Below are 26,089 nucleotides of genomic sequence, written 5' to 3'. Positions count from 1 at the left end.
ATGAACCTACAAACATCTGCATTACGAGACATGGAATTTGCGAATTTATTGTGACGTAGTTTCGGTAAACATTAGTTTGTAGGATATGCTATCGCATACCCGCATTAGTTGGTCGACTTAAGCTGCTTCGAAAATCACCGAGAAAGCTTAACATTCACTTTGTCAGTAATTCAGATAATACGATATCTTGTTGTTAACTTGTGTCGCAAGATGTATCACGCATAGCGAGAATTTTGAAAGTTGTATTGGGAATTCTGCTGCGTTCTGATCTACAGACATAGGTCAGTGTGTGTATGCTTTTTCTGGGGGCGGGTGGGGGTGGGGGGCGGGGAGAAGGGGGAAATAAGCATGTGTCTTATGTGTGTGTATGACGTTTCTGTTCCGCGGCGAGTGTTAGTCCTCTTGAAGCAGTAAAGAATGTGTTGTTGCAAAATGTTTTATGTTCATTTATTACGGTTTTATCTTCCACTGCAGCCTTTTATATGTAGCAGTTTTCTTCTAATGTTTGTCAACGGGGTAAGCTGTTGCTTTGGTTTAGAATGTATATGTCAGTTTCGATATTTGTGGAGTGTTGGTTTTAATTCATTAAGTGTTCTCCGGAAGTGGAATTTCAGGAGCATTAGCCTTGGAGAGGTGATTCCTGACCAAAGTTGTTAAAAAGGTACTCAGAAAACAACAGAACGTCACTGTACTACGCCAGAGCATCATAGGCAGTCAAAAGCTGAACGAAGCCAAAATTAGCATAAGGAGAGCTATGCGTGAGGCGTTCATCGAATTTGAAAATGAGGTTCTATCTACCGATCGGACAGAAAATGCTAGGAAGTATTAGCCATAGTTAAATCAATAAGCGGATGAAAGTCATCTATTTAGACACTGTACCATCATAATGGAATCGCAAAGATAACAGAGGGAAGGCCGAAATACTATATTGTTTATTAAAAATTGTTTCACAGGAGAAGAGTAGTGTACCGCTGTTTCTATTTTAAATCGTCGCAAGTACGTCAAAATGACAGATATCAAAATGAATGACTTTAAGTTAGATGAATAACTGAAATAATTCCACAGAGGAAAGCTCTCTCAACCAGACATGATACCTATGCGATTCTACGTAAAATATAAGCAAGATAATTGTGCAGGTCACATGAGGAACGAAGCATTCCTAGTAACTGGGAAAAAGCGCAGGTCATTCCCGTTTCCGAAAAGAGAATTCGAACAGACGCACTAAACGTCAATATGTTTTGGAAATTAAGAATATTTTTTACGTTCTCCTATACTAACGTGTCTAGAGACCAAGACTCCCCTCTGGACGAATCAACATGAATTTCGCAAAGAATGATCGTATGAAACACAGCTTGTTCTGTTCTTCCACGAGATTCTGAAGGCAGTTCCTTGACTTGTAGACTGTGTTCAAAACAGTTCCGCATTGTCGTCTAACGTATAAAATGTGACCATACGGAATATTAGATCAGCTGTGTGGATTAAAGAGTACCCAACAAACAGACGTCAGCATATGATTCTCAATAGAGAGGAATCTTCATGTATAAAAGTAACTTTCGATGTTGCCTAGCAGAGTGCTATAGGAGCATTTCTATAACAAGTTTATAAATGACCTAGCGGGTAACGTGGGAAGAAATATGAGGCTTTATGCGGATGATGCTGTTGTGTAAAGAAAATACTGTAGCGAAATGGAGGAAAATACACGGAGGATTGACGCCATGTGCAGGCACTGGTAATAGATCCATAACAAACAAATAGTGCGTATTGTGGATAAATAAGCAGAAAGACCCATTACTGTATGTGCATAAATAGGCAGAAAGACCCACTATTTTATGATCATACGATTTCATAGAAATTAGTGGAAGCAGTCACATCCATTAAATGTCTAATAGCATGAGTAAGGGGCAGTTTAAAGCGGAACGGCCATACAAAACTAATCACAATCTGGGAAAATCCCACACTGAGGCTCATTGAAGGAATCCTCAGGAAGTGTAGATCATCCACACAGGAGGGAACTTACAAAACCCTCATTCGATCATTACTGAATATTGCATCTCGGTCTCGGATCCGCACCATATTGATAGAGGAAATACAGAATAGTTTAAATTGGAAAGAACACTCAGAGAATGTTTTGGTGAAGGAGGACCAGAGACTGCGTTTTGTTGGCAGAATACTTACAAGATGCAACAGGTCCAGTAAAGAGACTACCTACACTAGGCATGTCTGTCCTCTTTTGGAGTACTGCTGCACGGTGTGGGAACCTCACCACATAGGATTAACGGTGTGTATCGCGAAAATTGAAAGAAGGGCAGCACGTTTTGTACTATCAACAAATTGGGGAGGGAGTGTCACAGACATAATACAGGATTTGGGGCAGACATCATTAAAACAAATGCGTTTCTCGTTGCAGTGGGATCTTTCCAACAAATTTTAATCACCAACTTTCCCTTCAGAATTCGAAAATATTTTGTTGACGCCGACCTACAAAGGGAGAAATGATCATCATAATAAAATAAGAGCACTCAGAGCTCGCATGGAAAAATACAGACGTTCGTTTTTTCCTCGCGCTGTGCTAGAGTGGAATAACCGAGAATCGTTATGAAGGTGGTTCGGTGAACCCTCTGCCAGACATTTAAGCGTGATTTGCAGAGTAGCCATGAAGATGTAGATGCAGCGTTCATAAAAGAAAGAATGCCCCAATTTTAATGGTATTTTATAACAGTTTAATTTATAAACTACCATACATCAAATTGAAGGTCAACTATATAGTTTTTCTTAAAAATGTTTAGCATGTGCACCTTTAGTTATACGGCACATACACAACCTAAAATCGATTTCTTCCCACAATTTAGTTAACAAGTCAGTAGTAACGGAAGCAGTAGCCTCTTCAGGTGTGTGTCTCAATTCTGACAAGCCATTAGGTAGTGACGGAAGTAGACACGAACTTGTACAAAGTCCCAAAGCAAAAAATCGCATGATGTGCTATCGGGTGAACATAGTGGCAGACGAAAAAGAGCTCTGTCGTATCGACCTTTACGGCCAGTCCAACGGCCACGAAATTCGACATTCAGCCACTTTCGTAAAAAGCGGTGCTAGTGGCGGGAGATAACACCCTGTTGCTAAATAAAATTTTCAGTTTCATCTCCTAACTGAGGAAAGAACCCTTCTTCCAACTTATCGAGATTTGCCAACCCCGAAACGTTAGCTTCAACGAAAAAGATTGCCCCGTATCCTTGATATCGTGCAAGTTCATGATGGTGTACTGACCTCTAGACACGAACATAACGGGTATTTACTTTATCCCTTAGACGAAAAGCTGCCTCATCACTGAACACCACACGATCAAGAAAGACTACTTTCCATTGCAGCACTTTATTTGTAAAGTTGTAACGTACACCGCAGTCATCTGGCTTTAAAGCATGTACCAACTGTAACAGGTATGGACGCATGTGTAAACTTTTTTCAAAACCTTCCGCAGTACCGTCATTGGCAACTAAAGTTCAACACTCGCTTTCCGAACAGACTTCTTAGGACTACGAAGATAAGGTGTTCTGAGACGGTCAACATCCTCTTCAGACGTTTTTGGTCACCCCGTGTTTTTCCCTTTACACACACATCTGGTGGTTTCGAACTGACTATACCGTCGGCGGAAGATTTTGCCACATGGAGGTTCACAGTCAAACTTTTAACGAAAATCAAATTTGAGCTGAAATTAGAGATTCACTCTTAGGAAAGGCAACACAAAACGCTTTAGGCTCAAGACTCGCCATTTTGCATATGTGGCGTATGTGGCACTGCAAGCGGCACAGCAACAAAGCAGTACCCGCGCGTGCGCGTATCTAAAAGTGTTTGAGTTACTCCACAGCTATGACCTTCAACCAGAATCCTACAACACTTACTGTTGATACTATTAAAATTTATAGCTGGGACATTCTTTTAAGGATACCCTGTACAGACGAGCCAAAGAAGAGCAGCGCGTTTCGTCACACGTACATTTTGAGAGCGCGAAAGCGCCTCGGAGATGGTCGTCCATCTTCAGTGATAGCCGCGTAGAGGGGTTGTTGCGACTCACGAAGATATTTACTGTTAAAATTCCAAGAGTTTACATTCAAAGAACAGCCAACGAATATATAGTTTCGTCGTAGGTGTTCCTCGTGAAAATATCATGAAGTCAAAATTAGAAAGATTCGAACGCACACCGAGGCTTGACAGCAATCGTTCTTCCCTCGCAGCGTTCGTGACTGGGACAGGGAAACGGGGAGGGGAAGTGTGAAGCGACAGTGTACACAAAGTACCCTCCTCCACTCGCCAAAATATAGGTTGCAGAGTATATTTATAGACGTTGATGTTTGATTGGAAGATCGATACTTTGCTTAAGCTGAAGCGAACATTTCGACTATGTCTACGATCTGTACTTAAATAGTCACTGTTTATTGTAATGCTTCAGACGAACTGTAATGGTGGTAATTAAAACTCACCTAGTATTTTAGACGAATGGAGAAAACCTCTACTTCAATAATAGCCCGTTTGTACCTTTATATGCCTCGAACCGGCGTGATGCATAAGAAATCCCGAGTAAAGTTAGCGCTGGGTAGCCCACTACAAAAGTTATCGGCAAGGTAAACGCAGCTTTAACTGTTAATAATTGAACGTGCTGCGTTGGAGCGACACGCCCCTTTTCTAACTCACTGTTTTGAAATATATTTTCTTGTGCGAAAAGGCACAACTAAACCTCTGGTCGTTTCTTTCTAGCAGTGGTCCACCAATCTCATGGTAAGTATTTGTTCATGAAACCTACATTACTGAGTTATATTGCCTGTTCAGTTACTGCACACAGTTTCCATCGGAAGCACTGGGAGGTTGTAGTGTTTGAACTGTTAGACGTGATTCAGCTTTCTGTTAACTGACGGCAGACGGTTGGTACAACAGTGGAGGCTTCTTTACGTTGCAGGGTGCATGGTGCTGGCCGTTTCCTCCGAGAACGAGGTGGAAGGGGACGAAGAGCGGAGGCCGACGTGGTTCGAGAGGGAGGAGTGGATCAACCAGCCCGAGTGGCACTACGAGTCGCTGTGCCACAGCGAGGTGTGCGCCAGCATCTGGGAGCCGGTGTGCGGCTGCACCTGCGACGGCATCTACTGCCGCACCTTCGAGAACGAGTGCCACCTGCGCGTCTACAACTGCCGCAACACGCCCGGTACGTCTCTGCCCACGCGAATTGCGAGCGAGCCTACGATTTTACGGTCACTTGCCTCAAAAGCAGTTACATACACTCCTGGAAATGGAAAAAAGAACACATTGACACCGGTGTGTCAGACCCACCATACCTGCTCCGGACACTGCGAGAGGGCTGTACAAGCAATGATCACACGCACGGCACAGCGGACACACCAGGAACCGCGGTGTTGGCCGTCGAATGGCGCTAGCTGCGCAGCATTTGTGCACCGCCGCCGTCAGTGTCAGCCAGTTTGCCGCGGCATACGGAGCTCCATCGCAGTCTTTAACACTGGTAGCATGCCGCGACAGCGTGGACGTGAACCGTATGTGCAGTTGACTGACTTTGAGCGAGGGCGTATAGTGGGCATGCGGGAGGCCGGGTGGACGTACCGCCGAATTGCTCAACACGTGAGGCGTGAGGTCTCCACAGTACATCGATGTTGTCGCCAGTGGTCGGTGGAAGGTGCACGTGCCCGTCGACCTCGGACCGGACCGCAGCGACGCACGGATGCACGCCAAGACCGTAGGATCCTACGCAATGCCGTAGGGGACCGCACCGCCACTTCCCAGCAAATTAGGGACACTGTTGCTCCTGGGGTATCGGCGAGGACCATTCGCAACCGTCTCCATGAAGCTGGGCTACGGTCCCGCACACCGTTAGGCCGTCTTCCGCTCACGCCCCAACATCGTGCAGCCCGCCTCCAGTGGTGTCGCGACAGGCGTGAATGGAGGGACGAATGGAGACGTGTCGTCTTCAGCGATGAGAGTCGCTTCTGCCTTGGTGCCAATGATGGTCGTATGCGTGTTTGGCGCCGTGCAGGTGAGCGCCACAATCAGGACTGCATACGACCGAGGCACACAGGGCCAACACCCGGCATCATGGTGTGGGGAGCGATCTCCTACACTGGCCGTACACCACTGGTGATCGTCGAGGGGACACTGAATAGTGCACGGTACATCCAAACCGTCATCGAACCCATCGTTCTACCATTCCTAGACCGGCAAGGGAACTTGCTGTTCCAACAGGACAATGCACGTCCGCATGTATCCCGTGCCACCCAACGTGCTCTAGGAGGTGTAAGTCAACTACCCTGGCCAGCAAGATCTCCGGATCTGCCCGCCATTGAGCATGTTTGGGACTGGATGAAGCGTCGTCTCACGCGGTCTGCACGTCCAGCACGAACGCTGGTCCAACTGAGGCGCCAGGTGGAAATGGCATGGCATGCCGTTCCACAGGACTACATCCAGCATCTCTACGATCGTCTCCATGGGAGAATAGCAGCCTGCATTGCTGCGAAAGGTGGATATACACTGTACTAGTGCCGACATTGTGCATGCTTTGTTGCCTGTGTCTATGTGCCTGTGGTTCTGTCAGTGTGATCATGTGATGTATCTGACCCCAGGAATGTGTCAATAAAGTTTCCCCTTCGTGGGACAATGAATTCACGGTGTTCTTATTTCAATTTCCAGGAGTGTATTTGTGCAACACCTTGCAGATTTTAGCTTTTGTCATCAGTCTTGCGGCAGCTCTGATGTGACCCATCGTCCGCAGCTCGTGGTCGTGCGGTAGCGTTCTCGCTTCCCGCGCCCGGGTTCCCGGGTTCGATTCCCGGCGGGGTCAGGGATTTTCTCCGCCTCGTGATGACTGGGTGTTGTGTGATGTCCTTAGGTTAGTTAGGTTTAAGTAGTTCCAAGTTCTAGGGGACTGATGACCATAGATGTTAAGTCCCTTAGTGCTCAGAGCCATTTGAACCATTTTTTTGTGACCCATCAAGAATTTCTCTCCTGTGAAAAAGCCCTGAGGCGTTAGCGAATGTCGTTAAGGAGGGGCATGTGGTCAGCACACCACTCTCACCCGGTCATTGTCAGTTTTCGTGACAGGTGCCGCTGCATCTCATTGAGGCAGCACATCAATTGGCCTCACAAGGGCTGAGTGCACCCCACTGATCAACAGCACTCGGCAGATCCGGACAGTGACGTAGCCAAGTGATTGCCAAACCCGACCGCATTTAACTTTAGAAACCGAGCGAGGTGGCGCAGTGGTTAGCACACTGGACTCGCATTCGGGAGGACGACGGTTCAATCCCGTCTCCGGCCATCCTGATTTAGGTTTTCCGTGATTTCCCTAAATCGCTTCAGGCAAATGCCGGGATGGTTCCTTTGAAAGGGCACGGCCGATTTCCTTCCCCATCCTTCCCTTACCCAAGCTTGCGCTCCGTCTCTAATGACCTCGTTGTCGACGGGACGTTAAACACTAAACTCCTCCTCCTCCTCCATTTAACTTTAGTGATCCGATGGGAACCTGTGTTACCACTGGGCCAAGGCCGTTGGCTCATGTTCAGTGTTACCAGGGTATAATATGTTCTTACTAGGGAGTTGCAGTGTTAGCGATTTTTTTGTTATGGTAATCACCGATCGGATGGTACTCTAGAGATCTGTCTATGTACCCTGTGATTTGATTCTGCTGGCAGTGACTGAGCCGTTTAGAGGTGAACAGCGCCTGCAGTATCATTCTAGGGTACAACTATGCCACAACAACAAATATGTACTCCTGTTGAACAGCTTCAGCCCCGGAGCGGCCGAGCGGTTCTAGACGCTACAGTCTGGAACCGCGCGACCGCTACGGTCGCAGGTTCGAATCCTGCCTCGGGCATGGATGTGTGTGATGTACTTAGGTTAGTTAGGTTTAAGTAGTTCTATGTTCTAGGGTACTGATGACCTCAGATTTTAAAATAGTGCTCAGAGCGATTTGAACCATTTTTTCGAATTGTAACAAAAGGTGCAAGTGATTCGGACAAGATGCCATTCGACATATTTACGACTGGTTTCATACGAGAATGCACGGTGTTATTAGGAATGCACTATGTATTGATGCGACTGTTTGGGCTTACTTTACTGAGATATGTGTATTTCAGTTGGTGTGAATTATATCTTATACTGCTGCAATGATGAACTGCCTGTCACATCAATGTCATTACGCGGCCTGGTCCTTGAAGGTGTTTCGTGCCTTTCCGGAAATGAATTTGTTGTATATTTTCCAGTCTCTGTCTTCACCACGGAAGTTTATTCACTGACGTTGTCACTCACGTCCTATCATCATGTTCCGTCCTGCTGTCACTGTTTTCAACATGTTCCTCCACTTGCTGATTCTGCGGAGAACCTCCATATTTCTTATTTAATCAAAGTTACAACAGTCTTTTATAGCACCATATCTCAAACGCTTCGATTCTCTAAGTATCCGATTTTCTCTAAGCCCATGATTCACTTTAAAACAGTGCTGTGCTCCAAAGATACTTTCTCATAAACTTCTCCCTCGAACTGAAATCTGTATTTTACTAACAAACTTCTTTTAGCAGGGAAATCCATGTTTGTCTCTCCTAATCTGTTTCTTATATCCTTCTTACTTCATCCGATACGTGTAACTTTGCGTCAATGGTAACAGAATTCATTCCCTTCGTCTATTTCATAGACCCCAATTCTGACACTAAGTTTACCGCCAATCTCGTATCAGCTACTCCTCAGTACTTTCGCTTTTCTTTTGTTCACTCACAACCTGCAGGATGACAATTATTGAACTATATGAAATAAAATCGTCATATCTTGCGTTAGTACTTCCAATGTGTACCGTTGGCCGCGGGACATGATGGGACTTAGTATGCGAATACATGGTTTGATTTAGCGACGAAGTCCACGTTCATTTGAATGGGTTCGTCAATAAGCAAAACGGCGCATTTGGGGGACTGAGGGCCGGCCGGTGTGGCAGAGTGGTTCTAGGCACTTCAGTCTGGAACCGCACAACCGGTACGGTCGCAGGTTCGAATCCTGCCTCGTGCATGGATGTGTGTGATGTCCTTCGGTTAGTTAAATTTAAGTAGTTCTAAGTTCTAGGGGAATGATGACTCCAGATGTTAAGTCCCATAGTGCTCAGAGCGATTTGAACCATTTAGGGGACTGAGAATCCACATTTCGCGAACGAGAAGTCCATTCACCCTCAACGTCTGACTGTATGGTGTGCAATGGCCAGTCATGGAACATTCCTTGATGGCTTGGTGACTACCGAACGGCACGTGAAGGTTTTGGAATATGATTTCATCCCCATTATCCAAAGTGACCCTTATTTCGACAAGATGTGGTTCACACAACACAGAGCTAGAACCCGTCGAAGCAGGAAAGCGTTAGATGTCCTGGAGGAGCACTTTGGAGACTGCATTCTGGCTCTGGGATACCCAAAGGCCACTGGAATGAGCCTCGATTGGCCGCCATATTCTCCAGATCCGAAAACATGCGACTCCTTTTCGTGGGGCAATATTAAAGACAAGTTGTACAGCAATAACCGCAAAACCATTGCTGTGCTAAAAAACAGCCGTTCAGGAGGTCATCGACAACATCGATGTTCCGACGCTTCCGCGGGTCATGCCGAATTTCGCTGTTCGTCTGCACCGCATCATCGCCAAAGATGGCTGGCATATCGAACATGTCATAACCTAAATCCGAATATCTGTAGTGACGTTTACATGTTGAATAAAGTTTGTGCACGTTGTAGTTTGTAACGAATTTACTTTTTTTTCGTATATTTGAATAATTGTCACACTGTATATTATGCGCTCAGTACACTCTTAATTCCATTCACCAATAAGTAATTCCTCCTCACTTTCACTGAGGATAGCAATGAGATTAGAGAATCTTATTATAACATTCTTTCAGCCTGAATTTCAATCTTGCTCGTGACTCTTTTTTTATATCTCTCAATGCCTGTTAGATTTGAGATTGAACAGTATTGAACAAATATTATCCCCCTGTCTCCACCCTTTATGATTAGACCACTTAGTTCTCCGGCTTCCATCCTTATAGCTCGTTTTTTACATGGTGAACTTGAAATCCATCGATAAAAATTTTTTCGAATATTTTCTGAGTATTTTGTTAAAAGAGGTTCGTGGTCTTCGGTGGATCGTTACAGAATAATTTCATTCCTTTTACTTACTCACCGTCTTTTGTCTCTGTACCCGTATTTCACTGAAAATACCCACACTGCAATACAAATGTCGACGGACGCGCTGGGTCTCGAGTGGACACAAATGTGTTCCACTCACTCATGGTACTCGCTGTTGACAACAGCAATGGCCACTTCGCTCTTCGGCCTCAAACTGCATTGAATACTGCTTGGTATTGCATCGGATTTGTTTTTCCTGCATGTTATTTGTACACAGTGACATACAGCATAGAAATGGCCTGTGTGCACCTCTTGTGTGGGTTCACTTATAGCGACGGCGACCACACCACAGTACTTCTGGATCTGTACATTGATGCCTACGATTGCATACTGTAGGATTTATCACTATTGTGAAGATGTTTTTTCACAGAAACAATGTTAACTGCGGTAACAAACCGAATCAATGGTAATTGCGTTATTACCTCGAAACGGGCCACTGATGACAACAACTCTTTAATCCGAAAGAACTCAGAAACTATCTCTGAACAACCTCCTGAAAAAGTGTTGTTAAGGAATCATTCTGATTTAGTGAAAACGTGGAAAAGGTAGAGGAGGAGGACGGCCAGGCACGTTTCTTCGGGGACCAGTCCAGTTCCTTAAACAGTGTTCAATCTATGAGCAATTCTTTCATTAGAGTCCGCACAGGATATGGTGGCCGGTACGCAGTGACCAGTTTTCATCTAAACCAGTGGCCGAGTTCATTCATTCGTTTGGGAGGGCAGGCTGACAATGTTTGCCCCTTTAAGCCAGTGGGCGACGAACTGCGTCGGCAGTATCGAGGCGCATGCCCTGCAGTATTTCTCAAAACAGTTTTAGAGAAACTATTAGGTAAGAAAATTTCATTTTTACGTTGCTTATAGCTTCATATGTCAGCTTCATGATGACGTACTCACCGTTTAGGTAATTGTCATAGTTATTGTGATACTTGCATTTAAGCAATTCAGAAAAGTTTGCAATGAAAAGTAGGGGTCGCTATGACTTTGAGTTTGGTGCATATAACTTAATATGATGCTACCTATGAAATTTAGCAAAATATTGAATTTTTCTTTAGACCTGGGGGAGGTCACTGTCACCAGTCTCGAGAAAATCTATCTGATGTAGCACACTCATTTGAGATCGCGCTTGCAGGCGACAAAGACGGAATGAAATATCCACAACATTCCCTATCTTTTATGTTTGAGATATTGAAATGATATTTTGGAAAATAATAGTAAACAAAGTGCATTTTTTCATATGGCTATTTGCAAAATTTCATTATCTACCATGTTATTCCACTATCTACAGACTTTTTTGATGAAAGAATAAATTTTTAACGCCAATCAGTAGCTGGTGAAACGAGAAGTGTTGTGGGTTTTGGAAGAGCATTAGTGAAGACATTAGACATTTATTTTTGTACTGAGGATGCAATTTTTCCTTAGTTATTGACCTTACTTTTCCTCAGTTCCTCCCTTCATTACCTTAACAAACTACAATTTTAGAATGAGGTGACGTTGTCTAAACCCCACTGTATTTTGGCAAAAGAAACACATTTTAACTAGCAATAAGAGAAATAAAGCTTTTACTCAAAATTCACCTCTCTGAAAGTTACAAATTGTGGGGTCCAGCCCACTCGTCTTATATTCGGTGTCTAAAGGATGCTGCGTTCTCGGAATGCTATGAAACAGTTCAAGCTAATAACATTAATAGTTTTGTTTCAATAAAGCAGATTTGACATTACTTAACTTTGAATTTATGACAAAAAATCAAAGTCCTTTGTTGTATACAAGGTTCATGTAAACAAATAATGTGGATCACACGTTACTGCTATCATTGCGCTCTCTGCTAGTACTGTGCTAATATTGTCCTGGTCTGCGAGTCACGGTCTGGTACTGTCTGGCTGAGACTGGCAGGAATGGCCCTTATATTCTCTTCAGCTAGAGGGTGATCTACATCTACATCTACATTTATACTCCGCAAGCCACCCAACGGTGTGTGGCGGAGGGCACTTTACGTGCCACTGTCATTACCTGAGGTGACGGCGTCGAGCGGCGCTTGTCAGCGCACCATTGGCCGGCATTGTCTCACTGCCTTCTCTTCTCTTGCGTTTTTCATCTTCGTTCTGGTGCTTTTGTTTATGCCAGAACAAAAATAAATCTCTGCTTCTGTTGCATTTTCAGCAGAATTCTTTTTTAGAGACTAACCAGAGAAGAGGTGACAGTAGATCATTTTCAATGATAACCCTGTGGGTGTGGCGTTATTGTGGCTTCACTTAATATTTACAAAAATGTGAGTGTAGGCTTCAGTTTAGGATGGCACTTCCCCTCCGGCGCTCAGCATTTCCCCTACTGCGCCTGTCCGCAATCCCCACCACTACTGCTCTACTCACGCATGCTTTGCGACTGCACATCTACTGTCCACAGTATTCTGTGCATGTTCTATACTTAGAATTGGCATGGTCATCAAAAGCAACTCTTAAGATAGCATACAGTGAGCGACAGAGACATGAAAAACTTTCTCTAGTTATTTGTGAAGTTTTATTTTCGTCAGTCGATTATCTTCTGAATTTCAGTCGTTCATATCACTCACAAGAAACATTGCTAGAGACAAAAATTGAAAAAATAGAAACGTAATTACAGTCGCCATAAAGAGAGCACTGTTTCTAAAGATATGTCATGGTTTATCACCATATCAGAACAGAAACGTTTGGCATGAGCCACTACAGAAGAATTCTGAAGACTGCATGGGTAGATCAGACAACTATTGACAAGATACTGAATAAAACTGTAGAAAAAAGAAATTTATGGCACAGATTGACTAGAAGAAGGGGCCAGCTGATAGCACACATGATTATGATGAGAATGGAAATCAGATCATTGCAAAGAGAGGCCATATATCTAACATGACAAGAATCAGTCAGAGTGAAATACAATATTTCGTCTGCGACGAAATTCAGCTTGTGAAGTACTGTGCGAATGTCTCATAATGAAGCAGTAAATACTTGTAATGTTTTCGATGATGATTACGTAGTAGCAGTGATGGTTTTATTCACACCTAAATCTCTTTTACATAAATGTATTGTATTTCAGTTTAAAAGCAACAGAAATAAGGTAATTCACATATACAGACATTTACAGACTTATAGGTCTAATATGGCAACGATGGGACAGGTAATCGGCTGTGGCCTTTTATATGAACCACAATTGCTTAAAATAAATTAGGAAAACCATGGTAAACCTAAATCAAGATGGCTGGATGAAAACATTGTCTTCCAACCTCACAAATACCAGGCCACTCTGTTTAAAACAGTCCTACCTCATTCGGTTTACCCCTTGCATACAATCCGGTTTACACATATGTTATTTGATAATGAAAAGACTAATGCTACACTGTTCATTCATTTCTTACTCTCAGTCACTTCACACACTATACAGAGAAACAAAATACCAATTTTCAAGAATTTAGCTTTAAAAAAATAATTTCACAATGAAAGATTTCGTAAAAGATTTCAGCCTCTTAGGGGTTGAATTTCCAAGAACAGTGAAACAAGTTTTTTTTCCTGACCTAGAAGCCAAATTCAAATTTTCATAGATCTAGCTTTAAATAATTTAATATTTTCATAAAACAATTGATATCCTATTTTATCCTATTAGTGGTTGAATTTCCAAAAACACAGAAATACGTACATTTTTATTTGTAACCTGGAATTCAAACACCAATTTTCATGGATGAAGCTTTAAAAGTACCGCATAGTTTTTTAGTAGTATTTATTTTTTAAGAAGCTTTCACCCACACTGTCACCTCCATAGGGGTTAAATTTCCTAAAATGGTACCAGTACAGTTTAGCAGGCAGTTTAGCAGAACTCACTGACATGCACCTTGTGCATGGGGAAGTAACTTGCAAAAAAATGGTTCAAATGGCTCTGAGCACTATGGGACTTAACATCTATGGTCATCAGTCCCCTAGAACTTAGAACTACTTAAACCTAACTAACCTAAGGACAGTACACAACACCCAGTCATCACGAGGCAGAGAAAATCCCTGACCCCGCCGGGAATCGAAACCGGGAACCCGGGCGTAGTAACTTGCAATGCTTCCGCTGTTGAAAGGCTGACCTGAATCTCCTTGATTATTTCATATGGTGATATCAATAGTTACTTGTGTATGAGACCCCATCGGATAAGGAGATGGAGTTAGTTGCCAGATTTGTAGCTACCTGTGACGTGATTCGAAACGCACCTGGGATACTGTTGGTTGCGTCAGTATCTTGTTCACAGATATCAAGCTTGTATTGAGGTTGATGGCCATCAGTTTCAGCACATTTTGTAAGATACAATACAGATGGTACGTCCATTGTGTCAGTTACGGTGTTTGCAGTTAACTGCAACTAATTTAAATAAAAAAGTACACAGTAAAGTGATTTTGCTCATATTACCTTCTTAAGCTGGTTTCCCTGACCCATGTTTCCCACCTCAAGTTGTTCAGTGTAGTATCCTCTATGTCATATCAAACTTAAGCACGCTCTTATTGAAACAACTTGTGTATATATATAGACAGACCCACTATAAACTTTCTTGAGAGTTTCATTTTCTTTCTCTGCAAGGTGTTCTCTCATTTCCGCAGTGACTACAATCTTGCTGTTATCAGCAAAGACAATTTTTCCCCATGACTAACACTATTTGGAATATCATTCATGTATATCAGTAATACAATTGTTCCTAAAATGTTACCCTGAGGAACTCCCGTATTAATATACTTTGGATTCGATACCTGTTTTATTGAAACTTTAGACTTATTTTAGGTATATATTATCTCTACTCTTTGTATGCTATCTGCTAGGTATGGTCGGAACCAGTCATAGGCTACCCCTCTTATTTCCAGTACTTCTATTTTATTTAGTAGAATCGTGTGGTCAGTTGTATGAACAGCCTTAGAAAGATCTAAAAATGTGATTAATTTATTGGTGTTATCAAACCCTGTTAATTAAACAGTTGATATTTCAAAACGCTTGTTTTCTGTTACTGTACCAAGGCCATGTCCTGCTTTGAACTGTGTTCTATTTCTGATCTAAATGCATGATCCTCCGTCCTTGAAGTATTCCTAGAAGAAGAAGTTTCACAGAATATGCTCTATGATTTCCCTAACCATGTAAAACACGACACATATTCTGAAATTTAACATTCGATAAGGAAGAACTAGTCTAGATATGCCAATTTGGGGCCACAAGCGATTTACTCATTAACAACTGTAATACGTTGCACCTGTACTGTGACTGAGTCTTCACTATCTACATCTCGTAAAATAACCAGCATAATATTTTTTTAAAATATTTCAGTAGCTGGTGCCCACAGCTTTGCAGGTACTTAGGTTGTATCATCAACGATTTGCAACAACAGAAACTGGTAGCAATAATTAAGGTTTTCATAATAGGTGACTACCATATGTTTTTACATTAAAAGTTGCATTGTCCTCAATGAAGATATTAAACTGGAAAGCAACTGAATCGTTAATTCCATCTCATACCAACGGTGGCTCTAGACAGGTTTCCACCACATCGAAATATGTGTCCCCAGTAACTGTTCTCTGTATAAAAATTAAAGGGTCCGTTGACGGTAATTCTTATTATACCTAGATACACATTCACTTTAGGGTTGTCACTTTAGGGGTGTCCTGATGTTCTGTCTATTCGCATGCCCACATGTGTGGAACATCTTCCGAACTGTGGATTGTGGAATATCTGCCTCCCTGCTCGTCTCCTGGTAGATGCAGAGCGGCTTCGTGCAGTCGCATTCCCACTACTTCCCACCATTTCTTTAGTTATGGACGGCTTTCCAGAAAGTTCATCACCGCTTGAAGTTGTTTACCTGCTCCCTTTTGGTAACCTTGCGTGACCTGCTTTTCTAAATTTACAGATGAAGCCCTCCCGCATCTGTCGGTAAGTCACATCACGCAATCGGGCAGGAACTAGAAGTGTTAGTTCTTGTGTTGTGAGGATTTTGTCAGAGTAGCTGGAACAAACATTGATTGAAAATCATCGTATGGCTTTATAGGGCAGGAGACACCACCTGGGGTTGTTCGGAAGCGTGCTGCAGTTCCTTCTAGTTTATGCCACTTCGGCGACTTGCGCGTTGATGAATATCAGATGAGATGATGGAGATAAGGCAAACACCCAGTCCCGATCGAAGAAAGTCTCCGGGAATTGAACCTGGGACCTCGATATCTAGAGGCAGCGACGCTAACTATTGGAGCACCAGCTAAAGGCAGAAAAATGGGTTTAGCTACAGTACTGCAGAAATGTATAGAGACACTATAGACAGGTGTTACGGATATAAGTGAAGATATTTTTACTGATGACTGAAAACAGTGTACTGAACAAAGTTACATCAGTACTTACTTCATTTGCCCTTTGCAGATTAATAATTACAGCTCTAACAAGTAGTATGTTTTTAACCTGGTTAGTACCTCCACGTGCGCGTGGAATAAGCAAGACATTAACGATTATTTTCCCCTCGGCAGTAGGTCAGGTATTAAAGTACGGACGCGTGGATGCAAAACGGTTAGTCTATATTGACTGATTAACTTCATTTCGTGACGCACATATGACTGTGCAGAAAACATCAGGCTGTAAATTATGGATGTGTTTGCAAGAAGACTGTTAGAAGCATATGAAGGTATCAATTATCACTATATCTGTTCCTAATACGTAACACCCCGTACAAATGATATGGCGGATAATCGAATAACTGTATGAGGCTTTTTGCAGAAGGTATGTTGGTCTGTGGGAAGGTTGCAACGCCAGAAGACAGTGTCAAGGTGCAGAACGACCCGCAGAGGGTTGATGATTCGTGTAGGGACTGTCATCTGACCCCGGAGGTATTCGCGACAATAAAACGAAAACGAGACAGATGGGGGAAAAATAAGTAATGTGTTTACTAGTTCAAAAATAATCGTCATAACAGTTAATAGATTTATCCCACTGTGAGACAAGACAGTTAGTGCCTTCTTGGCAAAATTTTACGGTTGCCTACGAAACCATTGTTGAAACCAGGTGTGCACCTCCCCGTCCGAAGCAAATCAACCGCCACGATTTTCTTTCTTCAGGGATCCAAAATTACGGAAATGGCATGAGGAAATATCGGGACTGTATGATGTGTAAGGGGTGCCAGCGAAACTGCTACAGCGCACTCGAACAACCTTCGCAACCTGGTGGCGAATTCTTTCCACTACGTTGCAGAACTTTCACTGTGAAGCCCTTATTCATTCTTGATATAGACCCCATCTCTTCCCATGCAATTTCCATAGTTTTCGAGTCCAAATAAACAACATTCACGGCCGTCGATTTGCTTCATATGAGGAGGTGCACCACTTGTTACAACCATGTTTCCATAGGCAATCGCAAACATTTTGCTATGACGCAACGACACTTGTCTCTCAATGGGATAAAGATACTGACAGTTATGATGATTACTTATGATGCAATAAACTTTTACTTAGTTCTTTTTATTATGTGATTGCCCTTTATAGACAAGCGAAGAGATTCATTAACAATACCAACAACCCTAAGTCACCTACGAGTAACAGTCCGGAGCGACCTAATATGCAAATACCATATAAAACAAACTGCAGGAAAAGCAAATATATTGGAACAGTCTTACGCAAGTTTAATTAATCCAGTTAATCCAGCAAGCATGAGAGCGTTACGGAAATGCTCAACAAGCTACAGTGGCCAGCGATTTAAGAGAGGCGTTGTGCATCGTGGAGAAGATTAACGTTGAAAGTCCAACAGCGCGCATTTAAAAACGAATGAGCACCATATTACTTACTCGACAGCGAAAAAAAAAAAGAATAGTGGTACGACAGGTACGCTCCACCACAAATAGTAAAGTTACTTGCGGAATATACAAGGTGTTTCAAATACACTTTTACAGACGTTGGAGACAGATTCCTTACACCAAAATAAGGAAAGTTCATACAAACGAATGTCCGAAAGTCTTTTATTTTCAAGTTATTAATGAGGGTTTACAGTTTAGGTGACTGGAGATTATCAGCATATAAAATCTTAATAAATGCTCGAAAAGTCGTCCTCCTGCTTCTAACCACGCGTGCACTCGACGAGTCATGGACTGGCGCATCTTTTTCAGTACTCCCTGACGATTTTGAACGGTTTCGAGGTTTTCATGACACGTTGATGAGGAGTTTCTGCATCCGGCTGGTCTGATGCACAGATCAGTTGTCTAAGGTGCCTGTAGAGATAATAATCCAAAGGACTGAGATCAGGGCAACGTCCTGGCCATGGAACTAGTACTCCTCAACCTATCCATCTGTTCTGGTAGATAGAGGCCAGTGCATCTTGAACACTGAAACTGAAATGTGCTGAAGCTCTTTCAACATAAATAACATGTCTCTCCCTGTTTGCAGGGCACGTTATCTAGTAGGTCTTCAAAGATATTGTGAATAAATTCCCTGTAGACAGTAACTGTAAGAAGTGCTGAGAGAATCTGTGGCGCTACCAGACAGTCACCTACAATTCCAGTGCATACATTAACATTAAACTGATACTAATACCCAGCCTGTTGTAAGGATACAAATGCGCATAGTGGTCAATGGGAGTTACTGATATGCAGCCTTACTTCTGATTTGAGATTGTCAGATGCTGTATGTTTGTGTTTATAGAAATATATATAAGACTGAGAACTGCACTGTGAAAGACTGGGTTAAAGAAATAATTGTTTAAGGTAAAAGGAAATTAGGTTCTGTTTGGAGTGGTGTGGTGATTTATGTTGGAGATATTCAGGGATTGCCAGAAAGCTGTTCGTGACATCAGAGCAGAGAGGAGGACAGAGTCTGCAGAGCAGTGTGGCTGTCATGAAGCACAATCCACAGCGAAGTTCATAGGACTTGCTAACTAGGGAAATCAATATATAACACGGAACCGAGTTTGACTCAGAGCCACAGACATAGAGTCTGTTCTTGTTACTGGTTGTAGGAATTTATTGTCGATCAGAAGTTAAACCGATTTTAATGGGAGTAATAAACCCTGTTTGTGAAGCTACCAGCGCCTGTTACTACGTAATAGTAGTCATTTCACAGGAAAAGCTGGTGAAAGGCGGGGTCCCTCCAAAACGAGTTAGAAGATCCTATCAAGGAGAGAACCCTCTCACTGTACCTGTAACCTGAAGGCTGAGATCGACCCATATATGTTGGTTGGCTGTGAAAAGTTGTCATTCCACCTGTTCCAAACGTTGCCTCGTCTGTAAACAAAATCAAAGAGACAAACAACTGACTGGCATTTTGTGCAACAGACCGCCACCGGCAAAAGTTCTACCATGGTGGGTGATGGGCAGGCGCAGGGCCCTGCACATGTTGGAGATGATATTGATACACTGAGTTGTTCGTGAAGTATCCTTTATACTAAACTCGGCGATGTACCACACGCCAGGATCACCTGTGTTGCGCTGATATCTGGTTTTTCCTCGACAGCCCGTAGAATGTGCTCTTCCTGGTCAAGCGTACGAGCAACCCGTGATCTCAGACGAATGACTAATATAAACAAGGGTCCCTTACGACACAGCGTCAACTACGATACTATGAGTCAAATGGCTGCGTAGGTAAGTCGAGTTGCTGGGTTGTACCGGGAAAGCTGCTGAACGACAGCTTCCATGAATAACTCGAAAACGAAGGATTTTCGAACATATGTTAATATGAGACTTTATCTTGTTTTTGATTAAGGACCTTTACCGAAATTACGTAGAATTATTTTGAAACACAGTGTAGACGTAGATGTAGAGTTTGATTGACGGCACTGCGAGTGAAACCTCCTCTAAAGGTAACAAGCGGTATTTGTCGTTGTTTAAGGTGTGAAACGTCATGTAATTCTTGTAAACTGTTTTTATAAAGTCAGTACCAAAAGGCGGACCATGTACGATGTATACTTTACTGCAAACGTAGATTTTACTTTCTGCAGAAACGGTTACTATTTTTCGTGTTTCCATCAAAACCACATCGTATCATCAACTGCTCGTGAAACCACGGACCAAGAGTGCAAAGGAAACAAAACGCTTATAGGGCAGTTCATTATAGTTGTCTGATGGTACTGGAAGTTTGATTACATCTTAAATTTAGTTTTATTCATTTTCTGCCGGAAGCAGATTAGCTATGCAAAACTGTTATTTCGTCACGAAATGAGACTAAGTTTCTGACTGCACAACGGCGAGATTAATTTAAGCAGTAAAAAGCCAATTAGTTTTATGATTCACGTACGTATATAGTCGGTCTCGTACATTACCTTCATAGTTCAAGTGTTGATTTTAATGATCTGTTCACATTTTTATTTCAGATTATAACTTCAACCGAAATGGAACTTGCGACGAATGCCCAGGTTTTGAGAGAAAGGGGTATTGGACCGAAGAGGAAATGGGCAAGCCGGAGTGGAACAATTTTGAAGCCAAGGTCTGAACGGAAAATTTCGTGAACTAATCTGGACATGTTTTCTTCACTGAAATGTAACGACTCCTCTTGCAAATTGTTTTCATTTGTATCTCCTGATGTTTCTTTGAAATAAACTACAGCATAGCTGTTCTGCCAACAGTTTAAGAACCTTCACTTGAAATTTTGTGCAACAGCAAATCGCAATACTGAAGAATATGAGATTAAAGGAGATCGTTGTGTTATCGACAACTGATGTGACTCTGAAGAGATTCAAGCACCGCAACAGCAGTGAAGTCGTGCGACTCTTAAATTTGAGACACAAGATCATTAAAGAGAAAATTAAACAGCTACATTACTTCCACCAGAATTTGTTTCAAAAATATTGTCTCTGTCGTATTTTCAAAATATTTTAAAATGAATAATACTGATTTAGGAGTAGTATGTGTTGATGCAGATATATCATATGCATAATCAAATATTTATTCTACATACCTTTGTATGCAACATTCTCTTTGGAATAAAAATAGATAGGTGTTGTCTGAATGCTCATAGCATTATCTAGGCTGAAGTAAATGAAAACGAATACACAACCGAGGACCGAGAATCTGTTTGGCAACAAACAACAGTTGTTGTCTTTCTCGTCTCCAGTGCTGCTGACATGAGCCCATCAGCAACGTGAAATCGGAGATGACCTGAACTCTCTGTTTCTCGAACACCAAACTGGAAATAAACTCTGGGTACCTCTATGCTGCAAGTCCAGTCCTCGGTGACGCACAGTGAAGGGAAGTTCCACACAATGTCACATAAATTTAAGAAAAACAGCGGCATGCCACAGAAACATCTTTTTTTTTCTTTTGTTTTGACTCATCAGTCTTCTGACTGACGCCGCACTGCACGAATTCCTCTCCTGTGGCAACTTTTTCACCTCAGAGTTGCAGTGCCCGGGGACTGAGTGTTTGTGTTGTCCACATCGTTTCATCATCATCATTCGTGACAGTGAGTAGATTGGACTGTGTACAAAACTGGACTGTGATAAAGCTGGGACTTTGTACGGGCGCTGATGACCACGCAGTTGAGCGCCCCACAATCCAAACATCATCGTTATCAGAGTAGCAGCTGCACCGTAGGTCGTGAATTATTGCTGGATGTATTCCAATCTCTGTCTTCCTGTACAATTTTACCTCCATAGCTCCCTCTAGTACCAAGGAGGCCATCTTCTGGTGCCTTAACAGCTGTTCCGTCATCCTGTTCCTTCTCCTAGTCGATGTTTTCCCTACGTTCCTTTCCTTGTCGGAGAAATTCCTCATTCCTTACCTTATCAGTCCACCTAATTTTCGACATTCCTTTGTAGCATCACTTCTTAAAGGCTTCGGTTCTCTTCTGTTCTGGTTTTTCCCACTGACTATGTCTTACTACCATACGACGCTGTGCCCCAAACTTACATTCTCAGAAAATTTTTCCTGTAGTTAAGACCTATGTTTGGTAACAACAGACCTTATGGCCACGAATACTTTTTTCGCCAGTTCTAGTCTGTCTTTTATGTTCTCCTTGCTCTGTCCGTCATAGGTCACTGTGCTGCATAGGTAGAATTCCTCAACCGCGTCTACTTCGTGACCCCCAATGTTAAGTTCCTCGCTGTTCTCATTTCTGCTGCTTCTCATTATTATAGGCTTTCTTCCATTTAATCTCAATCCGAGTTGTGCACTCATTTGACTGTTAATTTCATTTAACACCTCATGTAATTCTCTTCACTCTCACTGACGACAACGACGTCATCAGCAAATCTTATCATTGATATCCTTTCACCACAAAATTTATTCCCGCTCTTGAATCTCTCTTTTGTTTCCCCTATCGCTGCTTCGGTATACAGATTAAACAGTACGGGCGAAAGACTAGATCCCTGTCTTACCCCTTTTCCATCCGAGCACTTTGTTCTTGGACTTCCAGTCTTAGTTTCCCCTCATGGTTGTTGTACATATTGTACATTACTCGCTTTTCCCTATAGCTTACCCCGACTTTTTTTAAAATTTCGAACGTCTTGCGCATTTTGACGTTGCGATAGCTTTTTCCTGGCCGACAAATCCTATGAACGTATCTCAATTTTTCTTAAGTCTTGTTTCCATTATCAGCTGCAACGTCAGAGCTGCCTTTCTGGTGCCTTTACCTTTTGTAAAGCCAAACTGATCGTCGTATAACAGATCTTCAATTTTCTTTTTCATTCTCCTGTGTATTATTCTTGTCAGCAACTTGGAGGCATGAGCTATTAAGCTGATTGTGCGATAATTCTCGCACTTGTCGGCTCTTGCAGTCTTTGGAATTGTGTGGATGACATTTTCCGAAAGGCTGATGGTATATCGCTGGTCTCATACATTATACACACCAACATGAATAGCCATTTGGTTGCCACTTCCCCCAATGATTTTAGAAATTCCGATGGAATATTGTCTGTCATCTCTGTCTTATTTGATCATAAATCTTTCAAAGCTCTTTTAAATTCAGATTTTAGCACTGGATTCCCTATCTCTTCCCTCTCGACTCCTGCTTCCTCTGCTTCTACTACGTCATCAGACAAGTCTTCCCTCTTGTAGAGGCCTTCATTGTACTCTTTCCATCCATCCGCTCTCTCTTCTGCATTTGACAATGAAATTCCTATTGAACTCTTGTTCTTACCGCCCTTGCTTTTAATTTCACCGAAGGTTGTTTTGATTTTTCTGTGTACTGAATCCGTCCTTCCGACAACCATTTCTTTTTCGATTTCTTTCAGCTATTCGCCTTAGTTTCCCTGCAGTTCCTATTTACTACGTTCCTTACTGACTGATATTTCTATATTCCTGAATTTCCCTGAACATTTTTGTACTTCCTTCTTTCGTCAATCAGTTGAAGTATATCATCTGTTATCCATGGTTTCTAAGCAATTGTCTTCCATGTACGTACTGTTTTCTTTTAATGTCTGCGACTGCCCTCTTCAGAAACGTCCATTCCTCTTCAACTGTACTGACTCTGAAGCTATTCATTATCGGAGTGTCTACAGCCTCAGATAACTTCAATCGTATCTCTTCATTTCGTAGTATTTCTGTATCCTACTTCATTGCGCACTGATTCTTCATGTTTGGTCTCTTAAACATGACCCAGTCTTCATCACTGCTAAATTGTGATCTGAGTCTGTATCTTCACCTGGGTACGCCTTACAATCCAATATTTGATTTCGGAATCTCTGCCTGACCATCATATACTGTAATTTATCTGATATCTTCCCATATTTCCCGGTCGTTTGCAAGTATACCTCCTTCTCGTGTCATCCTTGAACATAATATTCGCTATTACTAACTGATATTTATTGCAGAACTCAATTAGACGTTCTTCCCTCTCGTTTCTACTACCTAACCCAGAGTTTCCCGTAACCCCTACTCCCTGTCCTACAATAGCATTTCAATCCCTATGACTACTTATTTTCATCTGCTGGTACGTACTCAATTATCCTCATACACTTTCTTTATTTGTTCATCCTCTGCTTACGACGTCATCATGTATACCTGAACAATTACTGACTGTGTTGGTCTGCTGTCGATTCTGATTAGAACAACCCTGTCACTGAACTGGTTATAGTAACTCAATCTCTGCCCTACCTTTCTTTTTATAACTGATGCTACGCCCGATATACCATTTTCTGCTGCTTTTTGTATTAACCTGTAATTGTTTTACCAGAAAACCTTGTCGTCCTTCCGTTCCACGTCACTGACCCACAGTATATCTAGAATGAGCATTACTAGTTCCCTTTTCCGATTTTCTAGTCTCCCTACCAAGTTCAAACTCCTGACATACCACGCCTCGACTATTAGAACATTATCCTTTCGTTGGTCATTCAATTCTTTTCTTATGATCACCTCCCACTCGGCAGACACTTCCCAGTTATCCGAATGGGGGTCTAATCCGGAATCTTTTGCCAATTGGAGATCATCATGACATGTTTTCATTTACAGACCACATGTCCTGTGGAAACAAATTATATGTCTTCATCGCAGTGGTCTCCATTGCCTTCTGCATCCTCATGCCGTTGATTATTTCTGATTCTTTCGACTTTAGGAGCAGTTTCCACGCTCGGCTCCTCCGCCCTCGTTGACAAGGCCGTGGGCTGAATGAAGGTGAATTCTCATGCTGGAAGAATTTAAGTGGTGGTAGGGTTCGACCCCAGGACGGAGGATGATTGCTAAAGACACTACCCCAGACAATCGGGCCATCTTGTTGAATGAAAACTCCCGGGGGGGGGGGGGGGGGATTGCCCAAATAGGCATGAATGTACAGGTACCACGCCATTTATGGATATATTGATGATAGGGCTTATCTAACTATAAAAGGAACTAGCAATCACTATGGTAAATTCGTTTATTACTGTAAAATATGAAACAAATGAATCATCCCCTGAATTAAGTGCGTAAACGTTTAATAAGTGAGCAAAAGTATTGTAATTATGAAATATGGCTTTGGGAAAGGAGGATGGAGACATGAAACTACATCGTGGACATAGCTAATTACTGTGAAAATTGTTCGTGATTTAAAGGAAGAACCTAGAAAAGTAGGTACGAACACCAATAGAATCACCAGAGTGCACGATTTAAGCAACTAGCTGGCTGCGAACATCAAAACTGTGCAGTTAATCACTCTATTAAGATAACTAACCTCACATCGACTTAGTTCATTCTTGTCCCTCTTAAACAGTCTGAATTCGGAAAATGTTGGCAGTAACAGCTAGAGATTCTGAGACCACCTCATCCTCTATACTCTGTCTAGGATGAAGACAACCCTCTCTGTGACACCTCTGCAGCGGGAGTAGTCTCGTCGGCGTCTATTCAGCAAGTGTCCTCTGACTTAACTCTCTGGAACTTGGCTGTTTCTACCATCGTAGGAATCTCGCTGGCCTATTGTAGCACACGTTGCCAGTTACGACCAACAACAATTTTATACATAAGTTTAACAAACTCTCAAGCCCGCGGATTTTGTCATGGTTAACCAATAGTACTGCGATGTGGGAAAGAAGGTAGAAAATCTCCCCCGTTCTATGACAGGTTTCTGAAAAGACTTAATTTAGTAATATGTGGAAAAGCATGACTTTTACAGAAATAAATATTGAGACCTAATCAGAGTTCCAGTTCTTGGATTTAAACGAACATTCATCTATTGCGTTTCTACAGAGAAACGGTTGGTGCGAACCTCTCTCATTCTGAGTGCTACACCTGGCTTAGAGTTATCTTCCCAAAAAGGATTCCTGCTAGCGTCTTGCACAAAGCAGTTTTATGGCTTACTGGCCACTCCCAAAACGCCTGCTGTGCAGAGATGAGACATAACGAATTCTTTTTCCTCTACCCACCTGGGAGGCGTGCTATAAATTCTGAACAAGTTTATGACTGTCTGGTCCTTTTAAGTTAAATTCCACGCCCAGAGCCAGCAAGGAATATCTCTCAAGTGTGCAGAAAATAACAGGCCCC

This window comes from Schistocerca serialis, chromosome 5 (assembly GCF_023864345.2).
Source record: "Schistocerca serialis cubense isolate TAMUIC-IGC-003099 chromosome 5, iqSchSeri2.2, whole genome shotgun sequence".
In the NCBI taxonomy this organism is placed as follows: domain Eukaryota; kingdom Metazoa; phylum Arthropoda; class Insecta; order Orthoptera; family Acrididae; genus Schistocerca; species Schistocerca serialis.
The sequence above is the reverse complement of the archived record's forward strand: the minus strand, read 5'-3'. Positions refer to the sequence as shown.